Source organism: Pogona vitticeps, chromosome 1 (genome assembly GCF_051106095.1).
Source record: "Pogona vitticeps strain Pit_001003342236 chromosome 1, PviZW2.1, whole genome shotgun sequence".
Classification (NCBI taxonomy): Eukaryota; Metazoa; Chordata; class Lepidosauria; order Squamata; family Agamidae; genus Pogona; species Pogona vitticeps.
The window spans coordinates 309,495,947-309,519,962 of NC_135783.1; the positions used below are offsets into that span (position 1 = coordinate 309,495,947).

At 41.3% G+C, this 24,016-nt stretch overlaps 1 long non-coding RNA gene across 1 annotated transcript; it reads left to right on the top strand.

Moving 5' to 3' along the window:
* Positions 1–13,309: 13,309 nt before the first annotated feature.
* LOC144588700 (uncharacterized) lies at positions 13,310–13,659 on the top strand. Its single transcript, XR_013544373.1, has 2 exons — positions 13,310–13,437; positions 13,499–13,659. It is a non-coding gene; the product is annotated as an uncharacterized LOC144588700 (long non-coding RNA).
* Positions 13,660–24,016: the final 10,357 nt, after the last annotated feature.

Consider the following 24,016-nt stretch of genomic DNA (forward strand, 5'->3'; position numbering starts at 1 on the left):
CATGGTGGTAGTTATAGAACCCACAGGATATATATAACTACTACCATACATGCCTGTGTGTATGTGTGTACATATAATATCCATATACATGCATGTGTGTGTTCTGTGCCGTCAAGTCAGAACTGGCTTATAATGGCCCTAATAGGTAAGTGGGATTTTAAAGCAGTGGTTTTACCAGTTTACTCCCACAACGAGTTTCCATGGCTGAAGATCCTAGTCCATCACTCTATCCACTACACCACACTGAGAAATCTGTACATAGACATAGACATAGGCAGTATATCACAGAAGTGAGTACACTCCCTCACATTTCATAAATATTTTAGTATATCTTTTCATGTGCCAACACTGAAGAAATGACACTTGGCTACAATGTAAAGCAGTGAGTAGTGAGTACATAGTTTGTATAACCGTGTAAATGTGCTGTTCCCTCAAAATAACGCAACACGCAGCCATTCATGTCTAAACCACTGGCAACAAAAGTGAGTACACCCCTAAGTGACAATGTCCAAATTGCACCCAAGTAACCATTTTCCCTCCCTGGTGTCACAAGACCCGTTAGTGTCACCAGTCTCAGGTGTGAAGGGGGAGCAGGTATTATTGTTTTCACTCTCTCAGACTGGTCACTGGATGTTCCTCATGGCACCTCATGATAATGAACTATCTGAGGATCTGAAAAAATGAATTGTTGCTCTATATAAAGATGGACTAGACTATAAGAAGACTGCCAAAACCCTGAAACTGAGCTGCAACACAGTGGCCAAGACCATACTGTGGTTTAACAGGACTGGTTCCACTCAGAACAGGCCTCGCCATGGTCGACAAAAGAAGTTGAATGCCCATGCTCAGCATCATATCCTGAGGGTGGCTTTGGGTAATAGAGATATGGGTGCTGCCAGCATTGCTGCACAGGTTGAAGGGGGGGGGGTCAGCCTGTCAGTGTTCAGAACATACGCCATACACTGCATCAAATTGGCCTCCAGGGCTGTTGTCCCAGAAGGAAGCCTCTTCTAAAAATGATGCACAAGAAAGCCCGCATACAATTTGCTGCAGACAAGCAGACTAAGGACACAGATTTCTGGAACCATGCCCTGTGGTCCAATGAGACCAAGATCAACTTATTTGGTTCAGATGGTGTCAAGCGTATGTGGCAGCAACCAGGTGAGGAGTACAAAAACAAGTGTGTTGTGCCTACAGTCAAGCATGGTGGTGGGAGTGTCATGGTCTAGGGCTACATGAGTGCTTCCGGCACAGGGGAGCTACAGTTAATTGAGGGAACCATGAATGCCAACATGTACTGTGACATACTGAAGCAGGGCATGATCCCCTCCCTTTGGAGACTGGGTCGCAGGCAATATTCTAACATGATAACAAGCCTTGCCAAGAAGCTAAGGGTAAAGGTGATGGACTGGCCAAGCATGTCTCCAGTCCTAAACCCTGTTGAGCATCTGTGGGGCATCCTGAAATGGAAGGTGGAGGTGTACAAAGGTCTCTAACATCCACCAGCTCTGTGATGTCGTCATGGAGAAGTGGAAGAGGACTCCAGTAGCAACCTGTGAGGCTCTGGTGAACTCTGTGCCCAAGAGGGTTAAGGCAGTGCTGGAAAATAATGGTGGCCACACAAAATATTGACACTTTGTGCCCAATTTGGACATTGTCACTTAGGGGTGTACTCACTTTTGTTGTCAGCGGTTTAGACATTAATGGCTGTGTGTTGCATTATTTTCAGGGGACAGCACATTTACACTGTTATACAAACTATATACTCACTGCTTTACATTGTAGCCAAGTGTCATTTCTTCATTATTGTCACATGAAAAGATATACTGTACTAAAATATTTATGAAATGTGAGGGGGTGTACTCACTTCTGTGATATACTGTACATATATACATACTGATTTTTAACTAATGTTACCTGATCCTTTGATGTGTGGCTATCTGAGATATTTAAATAAACTAATTAATAAAAATAAGCTGAAGTCTGTTATTCCAGCACAGCTGTACAAATCTAATTACGGAAGATGCTGTGCATATATGGTGCCAAATGCTTCCACATCCTTTTAGCTAAATGTGCCATTTTACACCTCCAGTCCCTAATCATGTATTCTTCAGTTGAGTTTATGGTATTTGACAACAGCAACGATAATTTAATTTCCCCATTTCTGGCAGTCATTTTCTGTAGCGTTCATGAATCTCCCCTTCAAACAGAATGAGTAGCAGGGAGCTGCAATCAACGCCACCAAATGCAGGCGTCACATAGAGTCTTTTTATGTTTGGACTTACTGTATTCAAGAGCTTCCAGCGAGTCTCCCGGGGAAATTCACAGTTGAGAAATAGATTCTACATTTGAGGGCCTGGAACTGGCAAGGCAAAGCATACCAAAGAAGCTATCCTTCGCTTCCCATAATATCCCCTGCTGTCTAATCCTCCAGCTGACATTTGTTGTCTGCTTGAGGAAGTTGTTTTCAAACCCTCCTGCTTGGGAACAATGCACACAAGATGGTAAGGAAAGAGCAATGAAGGGAAATGAAGTAGAGAACACATCCCTTTCAGATTTGCTGATTCACAGCAGTGCCCTATTGCAGTTGCAGCCATAAAGCAGAGGACAATTATGTGTTGATGCTGGCAGTTATCTTCAAAGCTTTTAGCCAAATAAACGGTTCAGGAATGTTGACTTCTCACAACACTACTTCAAAATAAAACAAAACTAAAAGCAAACCTATATTAAAAAGAATTAATAAATTTGGGTAGAGGGAGAGTCCTATGAATTACACTTATTGTGGTTGGAAAAGACTGTTTTTGTTCTACAGTTCCCAGAAAACCCCAGGCAACATGCATATATGCAAGTTTTAGGGTAAGCCCTTCCCTTGATCAGAACAGATCCTCCCCTGGTTACAGCTCTTGATGAGGCTGAAGTCCTTTCACAAGAATAAATGACAAAGTGCTATTTGGCTCTCTTTCATGTCTACAGGCTTCTTCATGGATTGCTGCCTTGTCGTGGCGAAGGGGCTTGAGTAACTCAGAGAAACTATGGGCTATGCCGTGCAGGGACACCCAAGACGGACAGGACATAGTGGAGAGTTCCGACTAAACGCAATCCACCTGGAGTAGGAAATGGCAAGCCACTCCAGTATCTTTGCCAAGAACGCCCCATGATCAGAAACAAAAGGCTAAAAGATATGACGCTGGAAGATGGGCCCCTCAGGTCGGAAGGCGTCCAACATGCTACTGAGGAAGAGCGGAGGACAAGTACAAGTAGCTCCAGAGCTAATGAAGTGGTTGGGCCAAAGCCGAAAGGACGCTCAGCTGTGGACGTGCCTGGAAGTGAAAGGAAAATCCAATGCTGCAAAGAAAAATACTGCATAGGAACCTGGAATGTAAGATCTATGAACATTGGGAAGCTGGAGGTGGTCAAACAGGAGATGGCAAGAATAAACATCGACATCCTGGGCATCAGTGAACTAAAATGGACAGGAATGGGCGAATTCAGCTCAGATGATTATCATATCTACTATTGTGGACAAGAATCCCGTAGAAGGAATGGAGTAGCCCTCATAGTCAACAAAAGAGTGGGAAAAGCTGTAATGGGATACAATCTCAAAAATGATAGAATGATGTCAATACGAATCCAAGGCAGACCATTCAACATCACAATAATCCAAGTTTATGCACCAACCAGCATTGCTGAGGAGACTGAAATTGAACAATTCTATGAAGATTTACAACACCTTCTAGAACTGATACCAAAGAAAGATGTTCTTCTCATTCTAGGGGACTGGAATGCTAAAGTAGGGAGCCAAGAGATAAAAGGAACAACAGGGAAGTTTGGCCTTGGAGTTCAGAACGAAGCAGGACAAAGGCTAATAGAGTTTTGTCAAGAGAATAAGCTGGTCATCACAAACACTCTTTTCCAACAACACAAGAGGCGACTCTATACATGGAAATCACCAGATGGGCAATATCGAAATCAGATTGATTATATTCTCTGCAGCCAAAGATGGAGAAGCTCTATACAGTCAGCAAAAACAAGACCTGGAGCTGACTGCGGTTCTGATCATCAGCTTCTCATAGCAAAATTCAAGCTTAGACTGAAGAGATTAGGAAAAACCACTGGGCCACTCAGGTATAATCTAAACCAAATCCCTTATGAATACACAGTGGAAGTAAAGAACAGATTTAAGGAACTAGATTTGGTGGACAGAGTGCCTGAAGAACTTTGGATAGAGGCTCGTAACATTGTCCAGGAGGCAGCAACAAAAACCATCCCAAAGAAAAGGAAATGCAAGAAAGCAAAGTGGCTGTCCAACGAGGCCTTAGAAATAGCAGAGAGGAGAAGGGAAGCAAAATGCAAGGGAGATAGGGAAAGTTACAGAAACTTGAATTCAGACTTCCAAAGAATAGCAAGGAGAGACAAGAGGGCCTTCTTAAATGAACAATGCAAAGAAATAGAGGAAGATAACAGAAAAGGAAAGACCAGAGATCTGTTCAGGAAAATTGGACATATTAGAGGAACATTTTGCGCAAAAATGAACATGATAAAAGACAAAAATGGGAGGGACCTAACAGAAGCAGAAGACGTCAAGAAGAGGTGGCAAGAATACACAGAGGAATTATATCAGAAAGATGTGGATATCCCGGACAACCCAGACAATGTAGTTGCTGACCTTGAGCCAGACATCCTGGAGAGCGAAGTCAAGTGGGCCTTAGAAAGCCTGGCTAACAACAAGGCCAGTGGAGGTGATGGCATTCCAGTTGAACTATTTAAAATCTTGAAAGATGATGCTGTTAAGGTGCTACATTCAATATGCCAGCAAGTTTGGAAAACTCAACAGTGGCCAGAGGATTGGAAAAGATCAGTCTACATCCCAATCCCAAAGAAAGGCAGTGCCAAAGAATGCTCCAACTACCGTACAATTGCACTCATTTCGCACGCTAGCAAGGTTATGCTCAAAATCCTCCAAGGTAGGCTTCAGCAGTATGTGGACCGAGAACTCCCAGAAGTACAAGCTGGATTCCGAAGAGGCAGAGGAACTCGAGACCAAATTGCTAACTTGCGCTGGATTATGGAGAAAGCCAGAGAGTTCCAGAAAAATATCTACTTCTGCTTCATTGACTATGCGAAAGCCTTTGACTGTGTGGACCACAGCAAACTATGGCAAGTTCTTAAAGAAATGGGAGTGCCTGACCACTTTATCTGTCTCCTGAGAAACCTATATGTGGGACAGGAAGCAACAGTTAGAACTGGTCATGGAACAACTGAGTGGTTCAAAATTGGGAAAGGAGTACGGCAAGGCTGTATATTGTCCCCCAGCTTATTTAACTTATATGCAGAATACATCATGCGGAAGGCTGGACTGGAAGAAACCCAAGCCGGAATTAAGATTGCCGGAAGAAATATCAACAACCTCCGATATGCAGATGATACCACTCTGATGGCAGAAAGTGAGGAGGAATTAAAGAACCTTGTAATGAGAGTGAAAGAGGAGAGTGCAAAAAACGGTCTGAAACTCAACATCAAAAAAACTAAGATCATGGCCACTGGTCCCATCACCTCCTGGGAAATAGAAGGGGAAGATATGGAGGCAGTGTCAAATTTTATCTTCCTGGGCTCCATGCTCACTGCAGATGGAGACAGCAGCCCTGAAATTAAAAGGCGCCTTCTTCTTGGGAGGAAAGCGATGACAAATCTGGACAGCATCTTGAAAAGCAGAGACATCACCTTGCCAACAAAAGTCCGAATAGTCAAAGCTATGGTTTTTCCTGTCGTGATGTATGGAAGTGAGAGCTGGACCATAAAGAAAGCAGACCGCCGAAGAATTGATGCCTTTGAATTGTGGTGCTGGAGGAGGCTCTTGAGAATCCCCTGGACTGCAAGGAGAACAAACCTATCAGTTCTAAAGGAAATCAACCCTGATTGCTCACTGGAAGGACAGATCCTGAAGCTGAGGCTCCAGTACTTTGGCCATCTAATGAGAAGAAAAGACTCCCTGGAAAAGACCCTGATGTTGGGAAAGTGTGATGGCAAGAGGAGAAGGGGACGACCGAGGATGAGATGGCTGGACAGTGTCTGCGAAGTAACCAACATGAACCTGACACAACTCCGGGAGGCAGTAGAAGACAGGAGCGCCTGGCGTGCTCTGGTCCATGGGGTCACGAAGAGTCGGACACGACTAAACGACTAAACACACACACATGTCTACAGGAATCTCCCTGCGGAACTATGACTCTTCTAACATCCTTAATCTGGAAATCTTACTACTTTTTCATCAAGTAAATCTTGCAGATTGCTGGCTGGATAGCTCAGTAATTTGGATACTTGACTTAGAGACAGAAGTCAAGAGTTGGACCCTCCACTGTGCCTCCTGAGAGAAGAGCCAGCCTGTGTAGCCTTCAGCAAGCTGTGTAGACCCAGAGCCATCCCTAGAAGGAGGGATTGGTAAGCCACTTCTAAGTGTTCTGTACATAGAAAACCATGGAAAGGGCCCCTACTAGAGATGGGCATGAACCAAATCACTAACCAAAAAACCCCCACAAACCAGGCTGTTTCATTGTTTGATTTCTAGTCTGGTTCAGGGATCCCATTTTGCCAAAACTAAATGAAACACTGAACTTTTTTTCCATTGGGTGCTTTGTTTCCTGCTGCTCCTATCACCTGCCCACCTGGTCCTGCACCTCCTCCTCTTCATCCTCTGCCACCACCATCTTTAGAAATAGTGGCCCAGCTTCTCTTCTGGAAGCTGAACCAGCTGCCTGCACATGTGCATGCCTGATAGCAGACTGTCTTCTGGGACCTGCTGTCTCTGCACACGTGCTGAGACAGCTGGCCTGTCTCCCAGAAGGGAAGCCAGGCTACTGTCTCTAAAGAAAGCCACTGTGGAGTATGAACAGGAAGAGGCAGCAGGACCTGGTAGGGAAGTGAGATGGGGGTAGTGAGAAGGGGCCAGGCAGGCAGCAGGGAGGGTGGAGGCATTAGGTTCCTCCCACCACTGAAGAACAAGAAAAAAAAAGAACCATAGGTTCATTTTTCCAGTTCGTTTGTGGTTTGTGGTTCATGGGTAGCCATGAACCATCAACCACTCTGATCCATCATTTTTCCAGTTTGTTCTGACATCTAGTACTTACAAGCTAGAATCAACTTTACCATGTAATGGCAATAATTACCTCCTTCACATTGTAGTGGCAAATTACGCAGCATTATTCCACATAATATCTTTATACTTCTGTATTTAAAAAACAAAGAAAGATATGTATTTCCGAGGGTTTGCAGAATTTGGTAGTGTGGGCAAGTCTTACCGTCATGTTTTTGGCCAAGGAACCCTCTACTTATCCGACAGAAACAGGTTGAGCAGATTACTTCCCATTAGCTTTTGGGGCTTCCTTTTCTTATGCCTTTATAAGCATCACTTACTGTATTGCACTAGGTGGCAGACTTTTAACACCTAATATGTTGCAGAAGATGCTGATTGGCTAGAGCCGATGGTATATTCACATTGCCTTATCCCAAATTTTGAGATCGTTTTTGCCACTATTTTTGTTTTCACATTTCAATTTTTTTTAAAGGATAAATGTCCAGATTACTCGTGATGCCAGTGGGTAAATCTCCCAACACACTAGCCATCATTCTCTAGCCCTATTCTTGTTTTATTCAGTGTTGTCCATTGAGTTGGGGCCGTGCCAAGCCTCAATTCCTCCACTGTCATTTTTTCCAGGCAAACAAAGAGTCAGAAGAGATTCCTGGCTCCTGCGTATGTTCAAGGCACAAGCAAAAGCCAATTCAAAATCTTTACTCTTCAGACTTGTTATTGTCTTTTAACTGCGTTGGGAATTTTGGATAGAATAACCCTTAATAGGGCTTCTGTTTGCTCCTCATCTGAAATCAGAGTGATGGAACTTCCACACCTTGAACTAAAGTCCTTACAGAGGGAAACCAGGCTTAAAACAATGAGCAAATAACTGTACTGGGAGAAAAGATATTAGCCTTGTGCGTTCAGCATAGCATGAAAGCTTCTTATTGTGCTGTTAGACCCAATAAAGATATTGTGCATGCAATTAATTGCTTCCAGACTTTCCTAGTTTTGGATCCCAGTATTTGCTTTGTGGCTGTATTCTGCATCTATCCATGTATACACTGAGATCTGCATCAGAGTTGCTTCTCCGTTAATGGTTTCCATTACATATAGGAATGTGACAATCAAGTAGACAGTCTTTTCAGAATGGATCCCTATCTTTTGGAATAACTTCCTCAAGAAAGCTTCAAAAGTGTTTTGTTTGTTTGTTTTAAATTCTAACTTTTAAAGTTCTTTTTTTTAAAAGTTCCTCTGAGGTTGTGTTCACCAGTTTTTATTCTGTGCTATGTCTCACTTTCATGTGTTTTCTGGGAGACATGGAAGTAGCCTTTCTGAAGAGTGTGAGGAGTGTGAAAACATTTGAGCATGCCTTGGGCTATGACAGCACCCTGTTGGCCAATCCTTCCACTCCAGAAGCCCCTTTGGTTTGTTTCTGACACAGACAAAGAAGGTGTTTTGTGATTATTATTTTTAAAAATCCACTTCTACATCCCACTGAGAATGCTAGTTGGACCTTCAGACAATGAGTATACATTTCAGAATTAGTGTGTGTCTGTTTATATACTATGCAATTGTAGAACTGGGAGGAAGAACCTTAATTCTTCTTGTTTGAATATTGCCTGAAATTCAGTAGAAGGTGGCAACTGGAAGTAGAGCCATTGGGTCAACAGGGATTTGTTGAGTCAACTCCTCCATAAGTTCCACTGATTCAATGGGCCTACCCTAGTTGCAACTTACTGCTGGATTTCAGCTTTTATATTGTTGTTCATCATTTATCTAAAAATCTGGAACAATAGGAAATAAAATGCCAACATAGCCAACCAAGTAAACTGTCAAAGATAGAGAGAACCACTTCAAATAATATATTCTTCTCCTCACCCCGCCCTCTTCTTTCAACATTTACTGGCAAAAGTTCTTTTCCTTGAGCAGGTCAAAGTCTAAATAGCCCAGCTACAAAAATGCATACATTTCAGAAAGGCCAAGAAGACATCATTTCACAATCATATTGAAGGAGGAGATGTATTATGTTAAAGAGAATTGTTTTTAGAGATGAGGGGGAAAAACAGATGCCTCTCTTGACTGGCACACCTCTTTAGAGCTTTTTTCTCTGTGCAGGAGCAGATAGTAGCATCCTCACAGAAAAATAATCATTGTGTTCCATTGGGGGTGGGCGGGGAAAGCTACATACATTTTCTTCTCCCCTTTCTCTGATCTGTGTTCTTTTTACTTTTTTAAATATTGTTACTCCCCAAAACGGGTCCTTTTATCCGGCGAAGAACACAGACTGAGATGCAAAGACCAGCTGTCTATTATGCCAATTTATTGAAATACACAGCTGGGGCCCAATCTCCTAAAATCAGAGATGAGCCCCGAACAACGAAAAGCATAATCATTATATAAGTTTCAATATACAGCGTTGGGGATAGGGTGTTGCAGAGGTCTTGACCTGATTGGTTCCTTAAACCCTTAACCTAAATTTCTCCTGATTATTGGCCAGAGAGGTTCTGTGGGTTTTCCTAATTGGCCGGAATACGATGCCCATATTGTGCCCTCGTGTCAGTTTTATCTCCCTTCTCATGTGTATGTTACATTTCTATGTACAGTGGTGCCTCGCTTAACGAGCGCACCACATAACGATGAAATCGCATAGCGATCCGTTTTTTCGGATCGCTAATGCGATCGCTTAACGTTTTTAAAATAGGGCTAAATTCACTTTGCGAAGACCGGTAAGCGTTTCGCTTACCGATCTTCGCAAAACGAAGCCCGCCCATCAGCTGTTCGGTGGCCAAAATAGCCGCCGGAAGCCCGTAAATGGCCCAAAATGGCCGCACGCAGCATTTTCGCGTCCTCGTTAAGTGAGGCGAGGGCGCGAAAATGGCTGCCGGCCATTACGAAGCTTCGCTGAACGGTGAGTATTTGGCCCATTTGGAACGCATTAAACAATGTTTAATGTGTTCCAATGGGTTTTTTTGATCCGTTCAACGATGCTTCAGCATAGCGAAGGTTAATCCGGAACGGATTAACCTCGCTATGCGAGGCACCACTGTATATGTAAAAGGTTCAAAGTTGTTAGATTGGAGGTGTTTTCGTTTCCTCCCCACGCATATTAGGGTCACCCATCTGGGGCATTTGTCTCCATAAACGTCCTTGAGGACTCCGTCTGCTTAGGATTGAATGACCCAGTTGTTATTTTGTTTAGAGAAGAAGGGAGCCAAATACCTATAGCTATGCAGGGATGTTGTTCTATATTACCCTGTAATGTTTCCTGTGGTCTGTCCTATCTCACATTCAGAGATGGAAACTAGCATCGTGTACCCTTTGAAATGTAAACTCATGGTTCCTTTCTGCTATTGCCCTTTGAAGTGTAAACTCATGGTTCCCCCCTCCTATTGTCCGAGGGTGTTAGGTTTGTCCTGTTCCGTTCCCTTCTCTGGCCAACCTTCAGGATATGCATTTGACGGACTTGTTCAAAGATACCTCTTATCAATAATGAGTTTCAGCAATCTGTGATGCATTGCCGACGGGATACGTTTTGAAACATTTCAACAATCAGAATACTACTTTCTGTTAAGCATTGTCTTAGTTGCTAAATATAAAGCATATTAGTTCAATTTGTTACAGAGATCAATCTACAAGGTATAAGCATACAATGAATCTACAAGGTACGGGTATACAATGAAAGACATTATGTTAGCCTCTGAGCATGTCAAATGTATTATCTCTGACGGTCTACTATCAATATAGCTGTAATTGTAGGATTTTGAAAGGCTTTTGAAATGTTTTAAAATTTGTACACAGGACTCACAGCAATTGATTGGGAAGCTTCTTTTGTTTTTCTCAACTGGGTCAGATTTTGTGTATGGGCAAGCAGCTGATTTTTAAACCCATGTGCCCTTTAACCCAGTGCCACATTTTCTCTTCTGTATTTACAGTTGTTTTTCAAATTGTCTTCTGGAGCACTTTGGGAGGGCTTGGAAGTTCATCAAAGAAAATTAGTCCTGGAAGACAAGAATGCTGTTTTTTCTCTGCAGGGGAGTTTGCTAGGGTGGGGGGTGTAGCACAATCCCAGTTCAAAGGAAAAATAGTAAGGCCAAAAGGTCTTGAACTGAGAGTGTGGGTACATGGTCAAATATCTGTAGGTGGAGTTTTGGTGATGTACACAGTTAGGACATGATGTGATTATGGTTTCCTGTGAAGCTGCTTTCTAATTTAAAGCTTCAGACTACTACATTTCTGAAATACTTTTCTGTAGAAACATAACATTGAAAGGTACATCACAGTCTCAGAATACAGAACATCAAAAGTTTAAACAGCAATTTGCAATATACATCATGATTCACAATTCAAATGATTCCATACGGGATCACCACTTTCAATCTCCCATCTATTACAATTTTCCCTTACTTTCAAGCAACACTTACAAGAGTTACCTCATTTGCAGTGACATATGGTGTTGAACTAGTTTAAACTAATTTACGTCACTAGACATGTATTGCTTTGCAGAATATTCAGAGCATCCACAGCTCACCTTTGATCAAATAATGTTTTTGAAATCTTGAGTTGATAAACAATGAGCAATTGGGGAATATAGTTCCTGGCTCAATAAGCTTAGACTTAGTGACCCAGGAGTATACATCAGGCCCTCATGCTCTTTGCTTACACCTGCCCTATTTCTACCCGTACCAGCCTCAAACCTGCAATTGTGCATAGTTTAGATAAAACTTCCCTCTTACATGCAAAATGAGGAATACAACTAGAGGCTGCATCATCATAATCACTGTTAGTCCTAGATCTGTGTATCCTTAGGAAAGAGTTTGTAGTGGGTTGTTATGTATAGCTGATGCATAGAAATTTTAGATACAGATTTGTTGGTAACATTCTGACTCCTAAACTGAATCTATTTTGTCTTACAAAGTTGTCTATGCAGGAGGCTTAGAAGTGGGCAGGAATAGAAAGTTCCTAATTATTAATATGCAACCTGCTAAGAACAGATGTTTTTAAAATTCATGGTCTCTGCTCTAACTGACTTCCTAGGAGTTGTCCTCATGAGAATATTTCAACAATAGCAACTCTGGGTAAATGAAAACGCTATTGAAATATTCAGGTCACCTCCACAGCCAGACCACCTGAAGTTACTTGAAATGGCTAATCAAAAGTGTCCAGTCTTAATTGATGAGAAATCACCTTCAAACTTGAAGGATATTCAATCCCAGACATCACCAGCTTATCTTTTGTGGCACCTTGTGAATGTTCTGCTATTACAATGATTAAACAATAAAACCGAACCTCATCATCACTATTATCCTTTCTCTGAAGTTCTCATTGTCCCTTCCTTGACTAGAAGGAACTGGTGATGAGTGTTCAAACCTCTTTCTTTTCTAGTATTGACTGCCACTGGAAGAAGAAGAAGAGGTTAAGATGATGACAGCAGGGAAGAAGAGAAGGACCTTCTATTCTAGACAGTGGTGGAAACTCTACTGAGTCATGGTCCTTAATGACACACAAGAAGTGCCATTAAAACCAAATTTTATCTAGCATTTTTTGTCATTACCTACAGCCAGATGCCCCCAAGACACTAAGAAGAAATACAGTATAATTGAACTGATCATGTTCACTGTTAACTGGTACCAAGAGATGTGCTGCTCTGGTACTGTGACTAGTAGGGTTATGAACACATGATATCATTCGATTTGGTCTTGCTTTAACAATTCAGAAAACATACCAATCAGTTGGGCTTCAGGCCATACCATGGCACAGAAATGGCATTGGTTGCCCTGCTAGATGACCTACTTAGGGAGGCCGACAGGTGCAAAATGTCCTTGGTCATACTCCTTGATATTTCTGCTGCCTTTGATACCGTCAACCACAGTATCCTCCTGGAGAGGCTCTCTGAGTTGGGAATTGGTGGCCTTGCTCTTGCTTGGCTCTGGTACTTCTTGGAGGGCTGTCCCCAGAGAGTTCAGCTTGAGGAGAATGTATTGGCCCCATGGTCCCTCAGTTGTGGGGTCCTGCAGGGTTTGATCATCTCCCGAATGCTGTTTAACATCTATATGAGGCCATATGAGCCTGTTAGATCCAGGTAAGTGGAGCTTTGTATCACCAATATGCTGATGACACCCAGCTCTACATCTCCTTTTTTTTCATCTGCAGTGGATGCTGTTCTATCCCTTGGGCGCTGCCGTTCTGCAATGGATGCAGTGAAATGGGCTATTGAACCCAGACAAGATGGAGGTCTGTGGTTTGGGTCCATCTTGATCTGGCGCTTACCATGGAGACCTACTGTAGGTAGCATCTGTAGTCTGGTCTGTCCATTTACCTCTTCGATGGATAACCCAGCCTATTTAGATGCGGGGGCGCTCACCATGCTTGTCCATCTATTTATTTATTTTTATATATATATATATATATACCGCCCATCTGGCAGCCAAGGTCATTCTGGGCGGTTTACAACAAATGACAAAAAACAACAGAGTAACAAAATAGCAAATAGATTAATACATAGGGGTGAAAATTGAAAAAAATCATAAAGTGAAGTGAGGATAAAATTATAATACAATAAATACAATTAAAATCATAGAAGAAAATAAAAACATGGAGCACGACAATATGATAGAAGTTATATTAATGGACACTGTTGTATCAGAGTGTATATTCAGAGAAGGCTTGTCTAAATAGCCATATTTTAGCAGCTTTTTGAATGTGCCCAGTGAAGAGGCCAGACAGACTTCAGGCAGAAGAGAGTTCCATAATTGTGGTGCTACCGCCGAGAAGGCCCGAATTCTAGTGGTTGTTTTCCAGGCCTCCCTTGGGGTCAGAACTCAGCCCCCCAATTTGTACTGTACTTGGGAAATCCTGGACAGAATCTTGAACTCCAGGATCCATCCCAGAACGCATGATGTAATGGGGGATCCTTCTGAGCATATGCAGAATGTCAATACATTGGGCTGTGGTGCCAATAGGAACGTCCCCTCACTGAAGTCTTATCAATGATGGAGTGGGTGGATTTTAATTTGTGCTTCTCCTCCTCATCCCTACCATCATCATGCTCCCTGATCCTTTGACTTTTGCCTAGTGGTAGATATCCCAATTATTACTTGTTTCATTAATCAGGTGGTCGTGAAGATACAGCTGTTTCTTGTTGATTTGACTCATATTTTCCGAGGAGGAGGCCGTTCTCGAGCATGCCCCTCTTGCAGCTCTCGTACAGCAGCCTCGCCCGCTTTGTCTCCAGGGGCTCCTGTGGCTGGGCCTGCCAGGGTGGCAGAGGGATCTCCAACAGGTCCCGCCCGGAGTCAGAAGAAGCGTCCCCACGGTAGCCGCGTCGTGACAGGCAAAGAGCATGGCCAGGGAGGAGAAAGAGGCGTCGAATCGCTAGCGCCGCCATCTCAGCCGCTCTGTCCCTCGCTCCCTACCACAGACATGTGGCTGGTCTGACGGGACCATGTGCTCATAGTCTCAAGAAGAGGCTACTGTAACACTCTCTACATGGGGCTTCCTTTGAGCGTCATGCAGAAGCTCCAGATGGTCCAGAACACGGTGGCCAGGCTATTAACAGGGGTGAAAAGATTTCACCATATTTCCCTCACCTTGGCTGCCTTACATTGGCTACCTATCCACTTCGCATCAATTTCAAGGTGCTGACTATTACACACAAAGCCCTTAATAGCTAGGCCCTCAATACCTGGCAGAGTGCCTTCTTCCGCTCGGTTCTACCCATATCACCTGCTCTAGTCAGGCTGGGCGGCTGAGGGACCTGACTAGAGCAGGTGATATGGGTAGAACCGGGTGGGGAAAAACTAGAAAGCTGAGAAGGCTGATTTCTATTTTTTTCCCCAGTGGGAAAAAACTAGAAATCAGCCTTCTCAGCAGTGGCCCCTCACCTACGGAACAACTTACCTGCAGAGATCCACCTGACTGCCTCGCTGGGGGCCTTCAAGACTAGCTTGAAGACATGGCTATACAGGCAGGCCTTCCCTACAGCCATTACCCAGCCTATTTTCCTTTTACTTTTTTTCTCTCGTTCTTCTTTTTCTTTTTCTTTTTCTTTCCCCATCTTGGACTTTGTGATTAATTTGGATTTTACCTTAGTTTATTTTTATGTTATATGTAAACCGCCCAGAGTAGACATGTTCTAGATGGGCAGTATATAAATATAACAAAGAAAGAAAGAAAGAAAGAAAGAAAGAAAGAAAGAAAGAAAGAAAGAAAGAAAGAAAGAAAGAAAGAAAGAAAGAAAGAAAGAAACTGGAATTTGATTCAGGAATTTGAACCTTCATGCCTCATGGGCTATCTTTGAAAATTAACAAATGATTGAAACTTTTTCAGTTTCTAAGAGTTTGATAGAATTTGGAGAAACAGTAATTTCTCAGGAGTATCAGACAAATTGGTGATGAGGGGGTTGTATTACATCCTTGTTAATATTGATTTTTATCCATATTTTTAGGAGGGAAGTGCCAATAGCTTTTTCATGGCTTTCACTGTGTCAGATTTCAAGGGTAGTTTAGTAGAAGAAGTGAGTTTGTCTGTTTTTGCTTGTTTATTTCTTTCAGAGATTTGAATGCCCATCATTTGCCACTTAGTTGTCCAGTGATACAACCTGTCAGGTCCCACAAATTAAACCAAAACAATTTTAATATTGTTCAATTTTAACAATTCATAAATATTTGGATAACGACTGTCAGTGTCAGCCTCTGAATCCAGATTGATACTGAATCTTCAGGAGTGTTTCAGTTTGGATTATCTCTACTTTGGAGAAGTTCTGCTTTGACCTGGACATCTCTCAAATCTGCCAGCATCAGGTGGTTTTGTTCACAGTTTGTCTGAATTCAAATCATGCTCCCTTTTTCTTCAAAGTTAGCAAGCAGCTAGAAGTCATTGCTAGCCTGTTCCTCTGGGACTTTTTAAAACCTCCCTTTGAAAGTTGTGGCCATCACTGGCTGAACTATGTGTTCTGTGAAGAAGCACTTATTTTTATATTTATTTTTACATTTTTTTCTGTGTTTCCCCATTATTTAGCTTCATTGAATAACATCAGATTCTAATACTATGTAAAAGGTGGAGAAATGACTTCATATTCATCAGCTGCTGATGCTTAGTCTGCGAAATGGTATTGTAGTGACAACTAATTAGATTTCTCTGGCAGAAGATCTTAAATTACGTATATTCAAAGAAAATATTGGAAGAGATAGGTATGAGTTAACAAAATTAGTGTGGGAAAAATTAAGTCCTTTAGCGTGGATGAACACTCTGCTATACACATTTCAGAAGATAATTCCAGACCCAAAAGTATAGTTTATCCTTCCTGGACAATTTAGTTTTTAAAAACAAAATGGCAACAGATTGGCCTATTTATGTATAGGACTGCTGCTTGGAAAATCTATCAAGATGTCCATGTAAAACTATTCTCATAGGTAGCCAGTTAACTCAATAAGAACACATGGGTAGGCATTGAGTATATATTGTGTCTTCTGATGAGCACATACACAAAAAACTCTTCATTTGTTTGCATGATAGAGAACAGATTTTCAGATGGTGAACTCAAATGTTCCATTCTGACATTTGCTTTTTTCATTTGAATGGCACTGGTTACATATCATTTCTATTTTTAAAGCTGAGGTGCCGGATAAACATAGGTGAGGAAAACTCCAAATATGCAGTAGTGCAGGGTGAGTATCACGCTGCTTAAAGCTAGCTTGCCTATTCTTTCCTCACTTGGTAACTAGCCAAACTTCGCACCTCTTGTAAAGCTATGGAATTAAGGTCAGCTGTCATTCTAACATAACAGGGGCATTCAGGGGATATATTGTGCAATGCTATTGTACAGGATGCCTACAGCCAAGAATTTCTAATCTATTTGTGAAAGGAGTTGTACCCCACCTGATTGTTTTTCGCACTGTCTAGACTTCCTTTGCTCCCAACCTTTCTTTTGTGTGCGAAATGCTTAGAACTGTGTTGCAAATAAAATAAATAAATAATTTAAAAAAACCCAGGGACATCCTCCTTAAATGGTATGAAAACACAAGGTAATAATGTGATAAGACAGAAAAAGAATGCACGTGAGAGAGAGAAGAGAAAAAGAGATAATTCTGAGGCGAACAGAGGAGGCCTAACTGTGAGCCTCAGATGCAATCCTCTCTAAAATTAATCCCTATATTGGCAAAATGTGGGCTCGGAAACCTGTAGGGGGCACAATTTGCCATTTAAAACCAGATGAGGGAAGTTCACCAGAAATGGCCCTTTTACTTTGCATAGATTATTCTTGGACTGGGCAGCCATTTCCTCTGTCCTAGAGCACCCTCCCCAAAGATAGCATGTTAAGGTATAGTATGATTACTGGAACCGTTTTGTCACTAATTGCTGAGGAACATTGTTGAGTTGCTGAAGACATCCATCTATAATTTCAATTTCAGTCTAAAGAACAGCAACGAACAAACAAGAAACACCCATAGATGATCCTATGATCATGTTTACCCACAGTGGTTAAGTGCAAGCATGTTTACCCACAGTGGTTAAGTGCAAGCTTCAAATTCAGATGCAACATCTGTTGAGCAGTTGGAAGAACTAACTTTCAAACGGTGCCTTGCAGGATCTGTAGGATCATGCTGGCAATGCTGGATGGGAGTTGTAATCCAAAATAGTAATTATAACGCGGCTGGCCACTCTCAAGCCTCTGCTAACTCAGGCCTCAGAGAGTGGTCACCACGCCACTTCACAAACTTGCTGCCACCAACCTTTCCTTTAAATAAAAAGGACAAGGGTTTCTTTCAAAAATAAAACTTGGTTTATTGATTACAAAATAAAAATAAGTATATCACAGGAAGATAATCACTTTCTCATTTTAAATCAACCACATAGACATTCCCTCACTGACACCTCAGGCACGCAGGCCTCTTTCACTCTCACACTAGATCTCTCCAGATCTCACTCTAACACTTAATCTCCCTTTCACACTCTTCACCCCCATTTTTATACCAGCTCCTCCCCTTCAGTTCCACCCTCCGTCACACCATTGGCTGATGATTCACTGCCCAGCTGTGATGGACAGGTGAGGTCATGGCTACCCGTTACAGTAATTTTTTGCAACCTTTGTGTGTATGTGAGTGAGAAGTATTGAGAACAACTAATATGAGAATTTGTGACCTTTCAGATATTATCTTGTTCATGTCAAAAATATAACACAAGACCAGAGTTGATGTAGGAGTTTTGTACTATTTGTATCATATAGGAAAACTACTCTGGGTGCTTTTCAATCTCGCCTTTCTGTAAATATATTCCAGGTGGTTCCCCCCCCCCAAAAAAGAACTTACTTTTTATGCTCTCACCTATGCCCTGGAAACCCTCACACAATACTGTTATCATGTGTTATTTGTGAAGTTGCATCTGAAGGTGGTTCAGGACTTGCAGGTCATCAGAAGCTATTAACGATGCTGCTACTTATTCAACTTATTATGCTTGTGCTTCACCAGCTGAACTGACTCCAGTTCATTCCCCGGTTGCAAGAACAGAGCTAGAAAAAGTTACTTTTGGGCATAACAATTCCCAGAATCCCTTAATCACAGAATAGTAACTAGGAATTTTTAAATCCAGGGCAAGTGGCACTATCTCCCACCCACTCAGACTGAAGGCACGGACATGAGACATCACCGTGAGATAAAAGGAGGTGAATGTGGTGCTCCCCACGAAAAAAGAAAATGTATGTTTTTCAAAAACAGGAAGTGCATGGGGTGAGATTTCATTTTCCTAAAATTTACCATTAGATTCACCCAGGGCAACTTTATTCAGAGGACAAAGTGGGCATTTGCCCAGGGCCCACTGTCTGTAGGGTCCCATATGAGGAAGGGGATTCCCCCCCCATCTGTGGTGGTGCTACACAGCCTGCACTGCTCGTTGGGCCTTTGAAGTCTTATGTGGACTAACAGGACCATGATGCATACCCTCATGTCGTTTGAGCACCAGCAGCATACACAGCCTTATCTCCCATTGCCTGCATCACTGAGGACCATGGCCTGGCGGGATTGACAGCAGCAGGTACAGCATTGACAGGCTGTTTGGGGGCCAAAGATAGTAGAGAAAGGCTGTTAGGGGGCTAAAATGGCACCAGGATGCTGTACCAAGATGAGAAAGGCAGGCTGTTTGGAGGCACAGAGGCCACTGGCCTGATGTACAAGGTTTATGTATTTACTGCTCATTGGCACAAGTTTATATATCAAGTTTATGCATTAAAATGGTGTATTTGTAAAATTCTCCTTCTATCAGAGGAAAATATCTTACCTGCCTATATTGAGTGATTCTTGGAGCCAGAACTGTGGGTCTTGTTCTTTCTCTCTCTCTTCACTTTTTTTGCCTCTTATGCTGAAATTTTTCACTCAGTGGACTCCATTCAATTGCATGAGTTAATTTCTCTCGTTGAATATTACAGACCATAATAGAAAATTTTGAGTTAAAAACCAGTGATGTGATAAGTCACACCACTGAATTAAGTCTATTGTGTGATACTCACTTTGTGGATAAGACTGACTGAATTATTGTAAGGAGGGTGTTTTGTGTTTAGTATTAAAATCCTCTTTCTTGTATCTTTTACACATTCTGATTTAGGGCTTAGCAGATCCAGGGAGCCTGGGCTCATAAAATCTCTGCTACTGGCTCCTAATATTTTTGACTGTTTTACTTAGAATTCTATGGAAGGACTATTTCTTTGGCTCCTAAAATCAACCAGTCTGACTCTTGAAATAGTCTGTGTGCCTCCCAAAGTTTACAGATATTTTCCTCTTCTTTGATCCATTGTTGGTCTTTGCTTCTGGAGCATCTGAAACCAAGTGGAAAAGGACGGGTACTTTTCGTGAAGCAGCTAGGAGACTCTTACTGGTCTAGTCCTGCTAATATTGTCGAAGATTTGCAACTGAACTACTGCAACATTATTTAATATCTCAAAAATATGGGAAATGATCCAGATGAAAATTTTGACACACAGGATCAAGTGATATCACTTTCAGAGTGGGGGGAGGATGAAGAAATTGGAAGATTTCTCCATGTGCATCATATGGAGCAGGATTTTAAATCAGTTTAATAAAACAAGTGTCTATTTGCAATCAAGTAAGCTGCACTTGCACACTGCAACCAATACACTTGAGTCACTTGTGAAACATGTTCATACTTTCAGAAATGAAACAGCTAAGACTATCCTGCCTAATAGCTGTAATAGAAAGGACATTTTTCCTGATGGGGTAAGGACTGATATGTTGTTCTAGAAGGAAGCAGAAAGTTTCAAATTCAAACTTATTATGTAATTATTGACACACTTGTCAGTTGTCTCTGTGACAGAGGAGAAATATATTTTTCAATAAACCACAAATTTGGCTTTTTGGATGACTTGGCTTTCATATTTTATTTTTATTTATTTTATTGGATTTCTACCCCACCCATCTAGACCAAAGGTCTACTCTGGGCGCAACAAGTAAGAAAACATGCATTCACTGTACAAGCTTATCAGGATGATTTGGAAAGCACGTTTACAGATGAAGTTGTTGCTTGCCCGAGTTTACTACAATGTTGCCTTCCCAGAATCAGCAGCAGCAAAGAGGACAAAGATTATCCAAATAGTGCATACTGTAGCAAATTCTTGCAAGAAAGAAGCATCATCTGGGTCTACCTTACTGTCAATATAGCCTTTCATCTCTACCTGACATTACATTGAGAGTGTTCATTTTCAAAACTAAAGCTTATAAAATCAGTGTTACACTCTTCAATGCAAGAGCAACGCCTTAACAGATTAACAATAATATCAACTGAGTGACATTTGAAGCAAATTGATTTTGAAGACATTATTAGTGAATTTGCAAGACAGAAAGCGAGGGGAAAAATGTAAAATGTAACCTATTTGTGGTAACAACAATCCTACCAAAAGCAACCAAAAGTGCACTTCTCTGCATGATTTATCCGGATTGCCTGGACTTAGTGTACTATCTTATCCCTGTTGGATCCTCAATTATATTTTGAGCAGCCAATTGACATATCCAAAGCATTTATTTTGGCACTCTAATAGGAGGTATCACTTTAGCGTATTGACACAAGACTCCTTTTTTATTGCAAGTTTTTCTTTGGATACGCTTTTTGTTTTCTATTTATTTATTTATTTATTTATTTGATTTATACCCCGCCTATCTGGTCCAAAAGGACCACTCTAGGCGGCTAACAACCATAAAAATAATATAAGACAACGAAAATAGACAATTCTAAAAGAAGAAAGCACTACATTAAATCATATAATACACAAAACAAAAAACAAAAACAGAAAAGAGGGGGGGTCAAGAGGTGTATGATGGAAAGGCCTGCCGGAACAACCATGTCTTCAATTGCTTCTTCTCTAGTACTGAAGGCTTGCTTATGGTCATAAACTAGGCTTTCTTTTCATTGGTATGTTGTTTGCTTGGTTACCTGAAAATTATTCACTTATTTACTGCTATCAAGATTACTTCAGCGAGTCAGTCTTATTTATGTTATAGGTCATGTTGTGTGACCTATTTAGGTGGGAGGTACGTGGTGGCACTGTGGGCTAAACCACAGAAGCCTGTGCTGCAAGGTCAAAAGACCAAGCAGTCGTAAGATCGAATCCACGCAACGGAGTGAGTGCTGCTTGGGTAACAGCCTATCCTCCATACTACCTTACCCGGGCTTCATGCTCTGGAGAGGACACTCCTCGATTCAGAGCATGTTACCATAGTCTCTCAAGACTGAAGGATGCCTATGATTCACTATGTTTCTTTGATACTAAGGTTCTGTTTCAAAACATTATTTCTTTTATACCAACAAAAATAATGGTTTTCAGGTGCTGTTAACTGGGCCTGTTTGCTTATTCATTTATTTAGAAAGATTTAGGCAGCTTAGGGAATAGTGATCCAGCCTGTGCTGGATGGGGTTACACTCCACCTGAAAACACAAAGGCATAGTTTGGGCGTGCGCCTGGATTCATCCTTGAGTTGGAAAGCCCCAGTTTCAGGGATGGCCAGAAGTGCATTTCTACAGCTGAAACTAGTGCACTAGCTGTTCCATTTACTGAAGATGTCTAGCCTGACCATGGTGACACTTGTCTTAGTTACATCCCAGCTGGATTGCTGTAACACATTCTATATGGGGCTGCCTTTCGAAAGTGTTTACAATCACCTCAGCAGCTGCAAATCACTGCAGCTGGATTGTGAACTGGAGCTGGTTACAGAGGTCATAAAACTGGTATAGGAGCTCCCCTGGCTGCCAGCCCATTTCTGTGCACAATTTAAAGTGTTGATTTTAATCTATAAAGTTCTAAATGGCTTGGGTCCAGGCTACAGTGGGGTCTCTACTTAAGAACGTCCCTACATAAGAACAATCCAACTTAAGAACAGCTCCATTTGCTAAATTTTGCTTCTACTTAAGAACAGAAATCCAAGATAATAACAGGAAAAAAAACCTTTCCTGCTCTTTTTTTAACCTTAGGTCATCTTAGGTTAAAAAAAAATTATCCACCTAGTGGTAGAGTACGTATTAACCAGCTTTGCATTAGTTCCTATGGGAACTAATGCTTCAATGTACGAACGCACCTCTACATAACAAAAAAACAGCCAGAACGGATTAATTGGTTTTCAGTCCATTCCTATGGGAAATTTTGCTTCAACTTAAGAACATTTCAACTTAAGAACACCATTCCAAAACGGATTAAGTTCTTAAGTAGAGGTTCCACTGTATCTCAAAGACTGTATCTATCAGCCTGTCTGTTAAGATCATCAGGGGAGGCCTTTCTCTCAGCCCCAATACATTCATATGTTCATTTGGTGGGAACACAGGAGAGGGCCTTTTCTGTTGCTACTCCCAGACTCTGGAGCTCCCTTCCATGGGAGGCCAGACTAGCCCCATCTTTGCTATCCTTCCACAAGCAGGCAAAGACCTTTCTCTTCAGGCAGGGTTTTTCTTGATGACTGGTTGACTAGAGTTTGGTTTTAAAGGGACAATGGTATTTCTAAATGTGTTTTCAATACAACATTTACATGTAGGTTTTAATATGGTATTTGTTTATTTCTTTTTAAAATATTGTAGTAATTTCTTGTTTCAGCTTTTAATATTGTTTCTTTTAATAGTGTAAAGCATCTACAATCCTGTTAGGAGAAAGGCATCATATAAATATTTTAAATAGATAAATAAATAATTAAAAACATTTTAAAAAAGAAGTCAGGCCACTTGTCTTCCTATGTGCTCCTTCTATACTTTAAGACATTTAATTGAAGCCCTTCTTAGTGACTCTGTTGTCCAGGTTGCTTTGTACATATCTTCCTGTCTTGATTTTACTCAGTTTCTCTGAATTTGATCTTCATTTTCTTCTCATTCTCAACAAATTACAAGATTTTCCTGAATAGAAATTAATGAGCATTTCAGCAGAAGCCTTTCCTGATATATGCACTTTTAAATACACATTTCTTAATTTTTTACAGATTTTTCTCAATGTATGCATTTTAATACATTTTACCACTGACTGAAGTATCTTTATACATATTTTTCAAAAACACATATACTTAGATGTATGCATTTACCTGAACATAATTTTTAAAAGGAAAGAGAAAATCTGGTGCACTCAATTTTTTCTTCCTGATACTGAAAACCAAATTTTAATCCAAACAAGTTGAATAAATTCATTCAAAAATGATTAATATGATTTTCTTTTCCATTCCTTGGTGCAACAAGTGTCCATGGAGAAAACGGTCTCCCTGCTGGTGCCCATTTGGTCATGTGATGTTTCAGTGTCAATGTTTTAAATTATCCACATGTTGTGTTTTTCTGGTTCAAATTTAATACCTCATAATTCTTTCATATTATTGTTTGATATTTCAGCATTTTAATGTATGTTCATTAATTTATTTTATGTATTCGCGAAGGCTTTCACGGCCGGGATCTAATGGTTGTTTTGGGTTTTCTGGGCTCTTT